This window comes from Canis lupus, unplaced genomic scaffold (genome assembly GCF_011100685.1).
Source record: "Canis lupus familiaris isolate Mischka breed German Shepherd unplaced genomic scaffold, alternate assembly UU_Cfam_GSD_1.0 chrUn_S2219H2419, whole genome shotgun sequence".
NCBI classification, from domain to species: Eukaryota; Metazoa; Chordata; class Mammalia; order Carnivora; family Canidae; genus Canis; species Canis lupus.
Window position 1 is genome coordinate 25,896 of NW_023331103.1, and position 11,067 is coordinate 36,962.

Consider the following 11,067-nt stretch of genomic DNA (forward strand, 5'->3'; position numbering starts at 1 on the left):
ACCTCCAAAAACTCCTTCTGGCTTACAATATACAGAAGATTTTGTCTGGTTTTAAACTTGAGTTTATAGATTTTAGAGTTTCCTCACTTAATAAAAAATTCACATATGTTTAACATATTTGTACAATGATCTCCAGGGAAATCTTTCCTTCTTTTAAAAAATTGTTTCATCAGTTAATCCTCTTGAGATCAGTGGGAGAGTATGCAAGAATGATTATAGGTCTTGCAATCTGAAAAAACTACAAAAGAAGCAATTGCGCTTCTCATGCAGGCTAGAAACATCACAAAATAAACAATGAGACTGAAATCTTTTTTACCACTCCTTCTAAATATTTAAAAAATAAATATATTATTTTAAATGTGATGCAAAAAATGTTCTCCAGATTTAATATAATCTAAATTGGAGGTATGGCTTTAAAAATAAGAAATGAAATTAGGTTCAGTCCTGATAAAATCTTTAAGCTAACACATCTTTTTTTTATAAAATTTATTTTTATTGGTCTTCAATTTGTCAACACACAGAATAACACCCAGTGCTCATCCCCTCAAGTGCCCCACCTCAATGCCCATCACCCATTCACCCCCACCCCCCCCGTCCTCCTCCCCTTCCACACACCCTAGTTCGTTTCCCAGAGTTAGGAGACTTTCATGTTCTGTCTCCCTTTCTGATATTTCCCACTTATTTTTTCTCCCTTCCCCTTTATTCCCTTTCACTATTTTTATATTCCCCAAATGAATGAGACCATATAATGTTTGTCCTTTTCCGATTGACCTATTTCACTCAGCATAATACCCTCCAGTTCCATCCACGTTGAAGCAAATGGTGGGTATTTGTCATTTCTAATGGCTGAGGAATATTCCATCGTATACATAGACCAACAGCTTCTTTATCCATCATCTTTCGATGGACATCGAGGCTCCTCCCACAGTTCGGCTATTGTGGACATTGCTGCTAGAAACATCGGGGTGCAGGTGTCGCAGCATTTCATTGCATCTGTATCTTTGGGGTAAATCCCCAGCAGTGCAATTGCTGGGTCGTAGGGCAGGTCGAGAGTGAGTGAAAATCGACCTCCACACAGTTTTCACTCTTTGAAAAAAAACCTCCACACAGTTTTCCAGAGTGGCTGCACCAGTTCACATTCCCACCAACAGTGCAAGAGGGTTCCCCTTTCTCCACATCCTCTACAACATTTGTGGTTTCCTGCCTTGTTAATTTTCCGCATTCTCACTGGTGTGAGGTGGTATCTCGTTGTGGTTTTGATTTGTATTTCCCCGATGGCAAGTGATGCAGAGCATTTTTCATGTGCTTGTTGGCCATGTCTGTCTTCCTCTGTGAGATTTCTGTTCATGTCTTTTGCCCATTTCGTGATTGGATTGTTTGTTTCTTTGGTGTTGAGTTTAATAAGTTCTTTATAGATCTTGGAAACTTAAGCTAACACATCTTGAGTGTAAGATGCTGGGGTTATGTTTGGATGAGAATGCAAGATAAAGGCAGGTTAAAGGAATATAAAAAAATATGATGGATATGCAGTATTCAGCAATTGCCTGTTTCGGGACTCGAATCAAAAGAAGACAGTTGAGAACGAAATTGCTACTAAGGACAATAACAAGGTTTGGGAAAATTTTATTTTAGTCATACTAACCTAATTTCATGAAGCTGGACAAAAAAGTTGATTCCTTTGTAAGCCATTGAGATATATGACATGAAGTTAGAACTATCTTTTTACTCAATTGAGTTATCTTATAAAGAAATCTCTGAACTTTCATTTTGGAGGAATCAAGCTTTGAATAGATATCCTTCACAGCTTTCAACAGAATCTCAGAAATCTTTTATTAAATAAATATATGTTTTCCTGAGATAATTATAATTATATATGCCTTTAATATACAGGGTCAATGTGAATATTATAAAATATGACACTGGAATATAAAATGACATACTAGGAAAATAATTAGTCCTAAACTTGAGAAATTTCCACTTATTGAATTCAATAGAATTTAAACATTTCATGAAATATCCAGTTTTCATATCCCAAAGGAATCACTTCTCTCTTACCTATAAATTGCCAAAGTAATTACAGAAGTCCCTGCATTTATAAAAATGGTCAGAAACAATGACTATTTTACCAACATTTACCAAGTATTTTATTCGGAATTCAAGCAAAATAACGATGTCAAGCAGTTTACAATCGTTTTTTGTTTTGTTTCGTTTGTTTTGTTTTATTTGGGTGATTTTTGTTTTGTTTTGTTTTGTTTTTGTTTGCAATTTTGTAATTTAAATTTAGCCTGGGAGTATTCACGTCTGAATTTTCACTTCTAACTTTATAATTTGGCACCCTATAAAAGTCATCCTTTGCTGATTGACATTTCCCTATGCTTTTGACCTTAAAAAATAGACCAACCTTGAAAAAAGAAAATAGGCCAAATTTGGATTTCAAAAACCTGATTACTGAGCATAAATTGTGCTTTAGTGGCCAGAATGTAGACATTTTCAATGTGATGACCAACAAAATAATACAGTTTTCCAGAGTGGCTGCACCATTTCACATTCCCACCAACACCTGCCCTACGACCCAGCAATTGCACTGTTGGGGATTTACCCCAAAGATACAGATGCAATGAAAGGCCGGGGCACCTGCACCCCGATGTTTCTAGCAGCAATGTCCACAATAGCCAAACTGTGGAAGGACCTCAGTGTCCATTGAAAGATGAATGGAGGGCAGATCCGGTGGTGCAGTGGTTTAGCGCCGCCTGCAGCCCAGGGCCTGATCCTGGAGACCGGGATCCAGTCCCACGTTGGGCTTCCTGCATGGAGCCTGCTTCTCCCTCTGTCTCTATCTCTCTCTTTCTCTGTATCTCTCATGAGTAAATAAAATAAAATCTTAAAAAAAAGAAAGATGAATGGATAAAGAAGATGTGGTTTATGTATACAATGGAATATTACTCAGCCATTAGAAATGACAAATACCCACCATTTGCTTCAACGTGGATGGAACTGGAGGGTATTATGCTGAGTGAAATAGGTCAATCAGAGAAGGACAAACATTATACATTCTCATTCATTTGGCGAATACAAATAATAGTGAAAGGGAATAGAAGGGAAGGGAGCAGAAATGGGTAGGAAATATCAGAAAGGGACACAGAACATAAAGACTCCTAACTCTGGGAAATGAACTAGGGGTGGTGGAAGGGGAGGAGGGCGGGGGTGGGTGAATGGGTGATGGGCACTGAGGGGGGCACTTGACGGGATGAGCACTGGGTGTTATTCTGTATGTTGGTAAATTGAACACCAATAAAAATAAATTTATTATTAAAAAAATAAAAATAAAATACATAAGAACACTTACTGCCAAAAAAATAAAAAAGAAAAGAACATTTAATGCCACTCACAATACATGGGAAATAAAGAAATCTTCAACAGAATCAGTGATTGAAATTATTCAGCATATGTTCTTTGATAATGGTCAGCTTAATATTGAAAATCAATAATAACTAGTTAATTGAGAAGACTCTATGGGTGTGGGTTAAAAATACTTCCTAAAACTCAATGGATCAAAAAGAAATCAAATTAAATTTTACTTAGTTTGAACTAAATAATAAATTATATCTGAACCTCTGCAATACAGAAAAATAAGTACTGAGGGATATATATATATATATATATATATAAAGCAGTATAAATATTATAAACAAGTAAAACAGGGACATCTACATTATTCTTCTATTTTAATATAGTGACAGAGAAAACAGCAAGTTAAAACAAAAAAAATAAACGACAGTAAACAATATACATAAAATTCATGAAATGGAAAAATTATGGACTGCATAGGATATTTAAATGGCTTAACATTTTTTTCTGCTAGGCTTTCTAGTATTTTTATGAAGTCTTAAATTTTAATTCCAGTATAGGTCACTTACAGGGTTATATTAGTTTCAGATTAGTACTATTGTATTACAATATAGTGATTCCCCAATTGTATACCTTACTCAAAGCTTATCATGGATAACTGTATTCTTTAATCCCTATCCTTTATTTCTCCCGTCCCCCCAGCCACCTCCCCTCTGGTAAACATCAGTTTGTTCTCTATAGTAAGAGACTGTTTCTTAGTTTCTCTTCCTCACTCTCTCCTTTCCTTTGCCCATTAGATTTGTTTCTTAAATTTTATATATAAGTGAAATCATAGGGTATTTATCTTTCTCTGATTGACTTACTTCACTTAGCATTATACTATAGCTTTATCCATGTCATTGCAAATGACAAGTTTTCATTCTTTTTAAAATGAGTAATATCCCATTGTATATATAGACCATATCTTCTTTATCCATTCATCTGTTGATGGACACGTGGGTTGCTTCCATAATTTGGCTATTATAAATAATGCTGCAATAAACATAGGGGTGAGTGCATCCCTTTGAATTAGTGTTTTTGTATTTTTGGGGTAAATACCCAGTACTGCAATTACTGGATCATAAGGTAGTTCTATTTTTGACTTTTTGAGGAACCTCCATACCATTTTCCATAGTGGCCGCACCGGTTTGCATTCCCACCAACAGCGCAAGGGTATTCCTTTTTCCCCACATCCTCATCAATACTTGATGTTACTAATTCTTTATTTCATTCATTCTGACAGGTGTGAGGTGATCACATAGCTTAACATTGATTCTTGGAAAGATGAGTAAGATGTATAAAACCCTAGCCAATATGACTGGAAGAACAGCAACACTAAATAACAAGTATCAGGAATGTAAAGGGGATAGATACTCTTGATATTTAAAAATATAGATACTCCTGATATTTAAAAATATATGCACTTGACCCTTGAACAACACAGGTTTGACCTGCATGAGTCCACTTCAATGCAGATCCTTTTCAATAAATACAGTATAGTGCTATAACTGTACTGCCTTCTCCGTATGATTTTCTTAATAATGTTTTATTTTTTTCTAGCTTATTTTAGTAAGATAACATATAACACATATAACACAAAAATATATGTTAATAAAATGTTTGTGTTATCAGTAAGGCTTATAGTCAACAGGAAGCTATGAGTAGTTACATTTTAGGGGAATTGAGAGTTATATACAGATTTTGACTAAATGTGAATTCTATGCTCCTAACCCCTGCTCAGGGGTTCAATTTTATAATAAACAATATTTTTACCAAAAAATTGATGATTTTTTAAAATAAAAATATTTAAATATATCAAGATGTTGTATAAAGGAGAAATATAAATTTTAAAATGTCTACTATAAAAATTAAATTCTAATAATAATCTTTTAATGAAGAAAGATTCTTTTACAATTGGCTTTACTAGTGTTTACTGCCAAGCATTTAAGAAAGAAGCAAGACTGGATAGTCTGGATGGCTCAGTTTTAAGTGTCTCTTAATGTCACCTCAGGACATGATCTCAGGGTCATGAGATTGAGCCCCGTGTTGGGCTCTGTACTCAGTGGGGAGTCTGCTTGAGATTCTCTCTCACCTGCTCCCTCTGCCCCTCCCCCACTTAAATGCTCTCACTTTGTAAAATAAATTAATCTTAAAAAAGGAAAGAAGCAAGATCATTCTTACATAAACAAGAATCATCACAAAGGCAGTATTTCCTAGCTATATTTAAGAGTCTGTCGCAAGTCTCATATACAAATTAAAATAAAAATTATAGCTAAATCTGTTTCATAAATTTAATTCCAAAAGCATTAAACAGGTTATTAAGAAAATATGTTAATATATAAAGAATAAAATCTCTGAAACATATGTTTACCCTAAAAATGTAAATGTCATTTAATATTTCAAAAATAATGAATTTAAGATGTGCCGATATCTACTTATGAAAGAGCAATTCCTAGAAGGTTTGCCTTCTGTGACAAAAAACTAAACTCTGGAGAAATGAACCAACTATTTTCAGAGATTGTACAATACACAGGGAATAACTGTAATTCCTGAGGAAAGGAAACACATCAGAAGGAAAATATTTTCAAGTTGAATACATAGCAAGAGAAACAAACCAAACCCAAGATTGAGTTCACGAGGAAAACTAATGAACAGGCATTCAGTGACAACTGAGAAAATAGTACTCATGTAACAGGAAGAAGAGGGGCCAGAAAAGTAATGTAACTATAATGGGCAAAAATGGTTCATATTTTATGACAAATCTAATCACACAGATGCAAGGACAGGGGCAAAATCCCAAGCAGGATAAACAGAAAGAAAACCAAATAAAGCACTTCAGAATAAATTTTGAAGAGCAGTAGAAAAAGGGACATTGTCAAAGTGGCTGGAGGGGAGAAGAGCCATTACATAGAAGCAAATAAAAGTTCAGCACACACTTGACAGAGGAACTTTTAGATGAAGGAAATCTAAAGGGATGAGTTCATGCCGAAGTTGCGCCATAAGAAATACCCAAAAAAGTTGTCCTAGCTCAAGGGCAACATCATCAGGAGTCAGTAGGAGGATCCCTAGGATCCTGGAGGTACCGCTTTCCCACAAGGACGGGACTGAGGGTGTGAGGACAGGGAAATTCCTTTCTCTTCCAGTGTGCCCTTGGGGCTCCTCTCCCTGGGTCTAGCCCAGGTGCCTAACCCCACCGTGGGCTCACACTTGAAGCAATCCTCATGCTTCTGGGACCCTTGGTGTCACTTCTTCTCAGCCTTGATTCATAGACGGAGGTACGATTGCCTGCTCTTGCCAATCTCTGTGTGACTTCAAGTCCCACTTTTCCCCCAAGTCTTCAACAGACTGTTTAGATTACCTCTGGGTCAGATTTCTTTTGACTACAGCAGGATGCATTAAATGTAGAGATAAGGAATGAGTTGCTCAAAGTGGGGGTTGTTACCTGCTCAGATGAAAATAGTGAATTTCCCCCTGTGTAGATCATCAAGTTGAAAAAAGGAATCAAGAACTTCTCATCCAAATGTGCTCAATTATCATTATTATTTTGTTCACTAAGAGGAAGGATAGTTCTCGTATCCTCCAGAGAGCCCTTCTACCCAAGGCCTGGTGAGTCTCCTAGGGCATCACCTCTTCTCTCATTTTCTTCTGCATTCGGATATAAAGTATGTCACTGGCGAGAGAGACCTTCATGCCTGGGAACACCTTGCAGAGGGAATGGCCACCACTTGGCTTTCCCTCATCGGGAGAGAATTTCTCTTAGGATCGATCCCAGGTCTGCTCATGGTTTTAATCAGTGAGAAAGCATAATAAACTACAGAGAGAGAGAGTGAGAGACAGAGACAGAGGGAGACATAGAGAGGGGAAGAGAACCTACAACTGTTGCTGGGACTTGCTCATCTTAGCAGCTGGAGTCTGATCTGAACAGGGAGGAAATGCGATCCCACCTGGCAGGAAGACTTTCTGTCAAACCAGGGGGCACTTTTCATACTCTTGTTTCTTCACGACTTCACATGTAGTAGAGGCTATACAAGGTAAGAAATGGGTTCATTACAACATTACATTATGTTCTTACAATATATTTTGTATTTAATTTGTTTATTCTCAGCACATTCCTTTTGAGATTGCTTTAATTACATCTTTTTCCTGAATTTTACTGTTGAAAAACAGCATTACATTATGTTCTTACAATATATTTTGTATTTAATTTGTTTATTCTCAGCACATTCCTTTTGAGATTGCTTCAATTACATCTTTTTCCCTGAATTTTTCTGTTGAAACCAGAAACATTTTTATATAAAATTTAAGGTTTCCTTAAATTCATTTTTTTTAGTTGATAGGTGTTACCAGGGGTTACTTTGATGATTCTTCTGCCTTCTAAGTGAATCAGCCCATATTTCTGTTAACTTTTAATTTTTTAAAGAAAGTAGGTATCCTAGATACTGGGCCAACTGACTCTAATGTCCTTGCATAGACCCAGCCTGTCTTCAAAAAATGTCACAATTAGTGAAACCGTAGCAACGACAACAATAAGATGATTTTTATTTATTATAATTTATAAGACATTTCCATAGGATGTGAATCTTTGAATTGTTTGCCAATTTTTCTTTTATAGTTCATGATAGATGGTTGAATAGTAAACCACTCAGCTGCTCAATCTCATGAATCTAAAGGAACTTTTACATCTGTTTTTGTCTGAATTTCTCCATACCTAAACTAAAATAAAAATCACTTCCTTTCTGTACCACCATGTTTTTAAGGACACTTTTATAACTGTAATAGCAGACGCCTAAATACATACAACACAAGCTTTTTAAATACATACTTCTTCTTTTTTCCATTCATAGCTATCTTTCAATTGTCCTGTGTGTCTTCTATCCTCTGTATGCACAAATCTTTGTATTCTATATAGGATTTGTCTGGTTTTAGTTATTTTTACTAAAACAAGTATTCTGAGCACTCCTTTCTTTCAAGTTTACCATCTCCCCAGTTCCTCCTGCATCGCAGCCATGAAGAGCCAGCCTGAACAGGAATTCCTCAGGAGTGACTGAGGTTCATTCTGCTGGGCTTCAGAACCCCTCCGAAGCTGCAGATCTCTTGTTCTTGGTGTTCTGCTGGCCTACGTGGTCACTGTGGTGGGAAATACCAGCATGATAATTGTCATCAGGATGGACTCGAGGCTTCATACACCTATGTATTTCTTCCTTAGAAACTTATCCTATTTAGATCTCTGCTACTCTACAGTCATTGCTCCCAAAACTTTAGCCAACTTCCTATCTCATGAAAAGAAGATTTCCTACAATGGCTGTGCAGCCCAATTTTTCTTCTTTGCTCTGTTTTGTCACAACTGAAGGCTTTCTTCTGGCCGTGATGGCATATGATCGCTTCTCAGCCATTTGCTCGCCATTCCTCTATCCTGTCCGTATGTCTCAACAGGTTTGTGTTCATTTAGTAATTGGCTCCTACATCTGTGGAGGCATCAACTCCATGGTCCAGACAGGATTCACCTTCAGCTTGCGTTTCTGTGGAGAAAAACCGACTGGACCACTTCTTCTGTGATGTCCCCAGCCCTGATCAAGATCTCATGTGTTGACACGTCTGTGAACGAGATGGTGCTATTCATTCCTCTCCTCCCTCATCATGTCACCACCACAAGTGGTCATCCTGGTTTCCTATGCTTACATACTCTCCACTGTCCTGAAGATCCCCTCCACCTATGGTAGGGGTAAGACCTTCTCCACCTGTGGCTCCCACATGGCCACGGTGAGTTTGTTCTATGGGACTGTGTTCTTCATGTACGCCCAGCCTGGGGCCATCTCCTCCCCAGGGCAAAACAAGGTCATAGCTGTGCTCTACACACTCATCATCCCAATGCTAAACCCTCTGATATACAGTCTAAGAAACAGAGACGTGAAAGATGCTGTGAGAAGAATGCTGTACAGGAAGTGATCCCTTCCTGCCATGTGTCAGACTATGATGGTGGCACAGTCTGCTCCTAAGCGTCCCAGTTATCCTTGTACTTGGGAGAATTAGTTTATCAAGTAAATTTTTTATATATGGCAACAAATGTTTTTCTAAATGTTACAAAATGGTATTTCTGTGCTTAGAATATATAAAATCATTATCTGTTTTCAATTTCTCATGTGATAATGATATCTTTTCAATCTTTAAGAAATAAATAGTAAGAACTGCTATTCTATAATCATTAAAATACGACATGTGTGTGAATCATTCTTTAATTTTTCTATCGAACAAAGCATGTACACTGATAATCATTTGGAAAAGAGAACTGCCACACTGTGTATAGTGCAACACAGAAGGGCAAAGGTTACATAGAACACTTGAGTAAGGACTCCCTTCTCTCCCAAAGTCCAGCTTTATATTTTGAAGAGTTATCCTTATAATCAACACTACTATAAAAAGGATCCAAAATATATTATTTGGAAAGTAATTATTCACATGAGAAATATGTGACAATAGCATTCTATTAATTTTTAAATCTTCATTTTCTTCTAGATATGAAATGATATATTTTATAATAAAAGCTGATAAATAAAGAACGTACTAACATTATAATCACTGTTTTTCAAATGAGGAATTTGAGGCAGTCAGAGACTCAACTTGATGTAGCCAAAACTCAACACAAGTAGGGCTCCAGAATTTTATTATTCAAGTATATATTATAAGGGATGTGGAATATCTTAAAAATGTAATCTCACAATCTAGAAACAGGTATTTCTGAAGGGAGGTATAAATTGGAAGCAAGTATTGTCATTGACTCACTATCTTGTCATTTTTTAAAATATTTTTTATTTTTATTTTTAATAAAAAATTATTTTTTATTGGTGCTCAATTTGCCAACATACGGAATAACACCCAGTGCTCATCCCCTCAAGTGCCCCCCACAGTGCCTGTACCCGTTCACCGCCACACCCCTCCTCCCCTTCCACCACCCCTAGTATGTTTCCCAGAGTTACGAGTCTTTATGTTCTGTCTCCCTTTCTGATATTTCCCACACATTTCTTCTCCTTTCCCTTATATTCCCTTTCACTATTATTTATATTCCCCAAATGAATGAGACCATATAATGTTTATCCTTCTCCAATTGACTTACTTCACTCAGCATAATACCCTTCAGTTCCATCCACATTGAAGCAAATGGTGGGTATTTGTCATTTCTAATAGCTGAATAATATTCCATTTGTATACATAAACCACATCTTCTTTATCCATTCATCTTTCGTTGGACACTGAGGCTCCTTCCAAAGTTTGGCTATCGTGGCCATTGCTGCTATAAACATCGGGGTGCAGGTGTCCCAGCGTTTCATTGCATTTGTATCTTTGGGGTAAATCCCCAACAGTGCAGTTGCTGGGTCGTAGGGCAGGTCTATTTTTAACTCTTTGAGGAACCTCCACACAGTTTTCCAGAGTGGCTGCACCAGTTCACATTCCCCACCAACAGTGTAAGAGGGTTCCCTTTTCTCCGCATCCTCTCCAACATTTGTGGTTTCCTGCCTTGTTAATTTTCTCCATTCTCACTGGTGTGAGGTGGGATCTCATTGTGGCTTGGATTTGTATTTCCCTGATGGCAAGTGATGCAGAGCATTTTATCATGTGCATGTTGGCCATGTCTACGTCTTCCTCTGTGAGATTTCTGTTCATGTCTTTTGCCCATTTCATGAT

The 11,067-nt window shown here is 37.0% G+C and overlaps 1 pseudogene; it reads left to right on the forward strand.

Moving 5' to 3' along the window:
* Positions 1–9,333, forward strand: part of LOC119879039 — a 30,353-nt pseudogene extending 21,020 nt beyond the window's left edge.
* Positions 9,334–11,067: the final 1,734 nt, after the last annotated feature.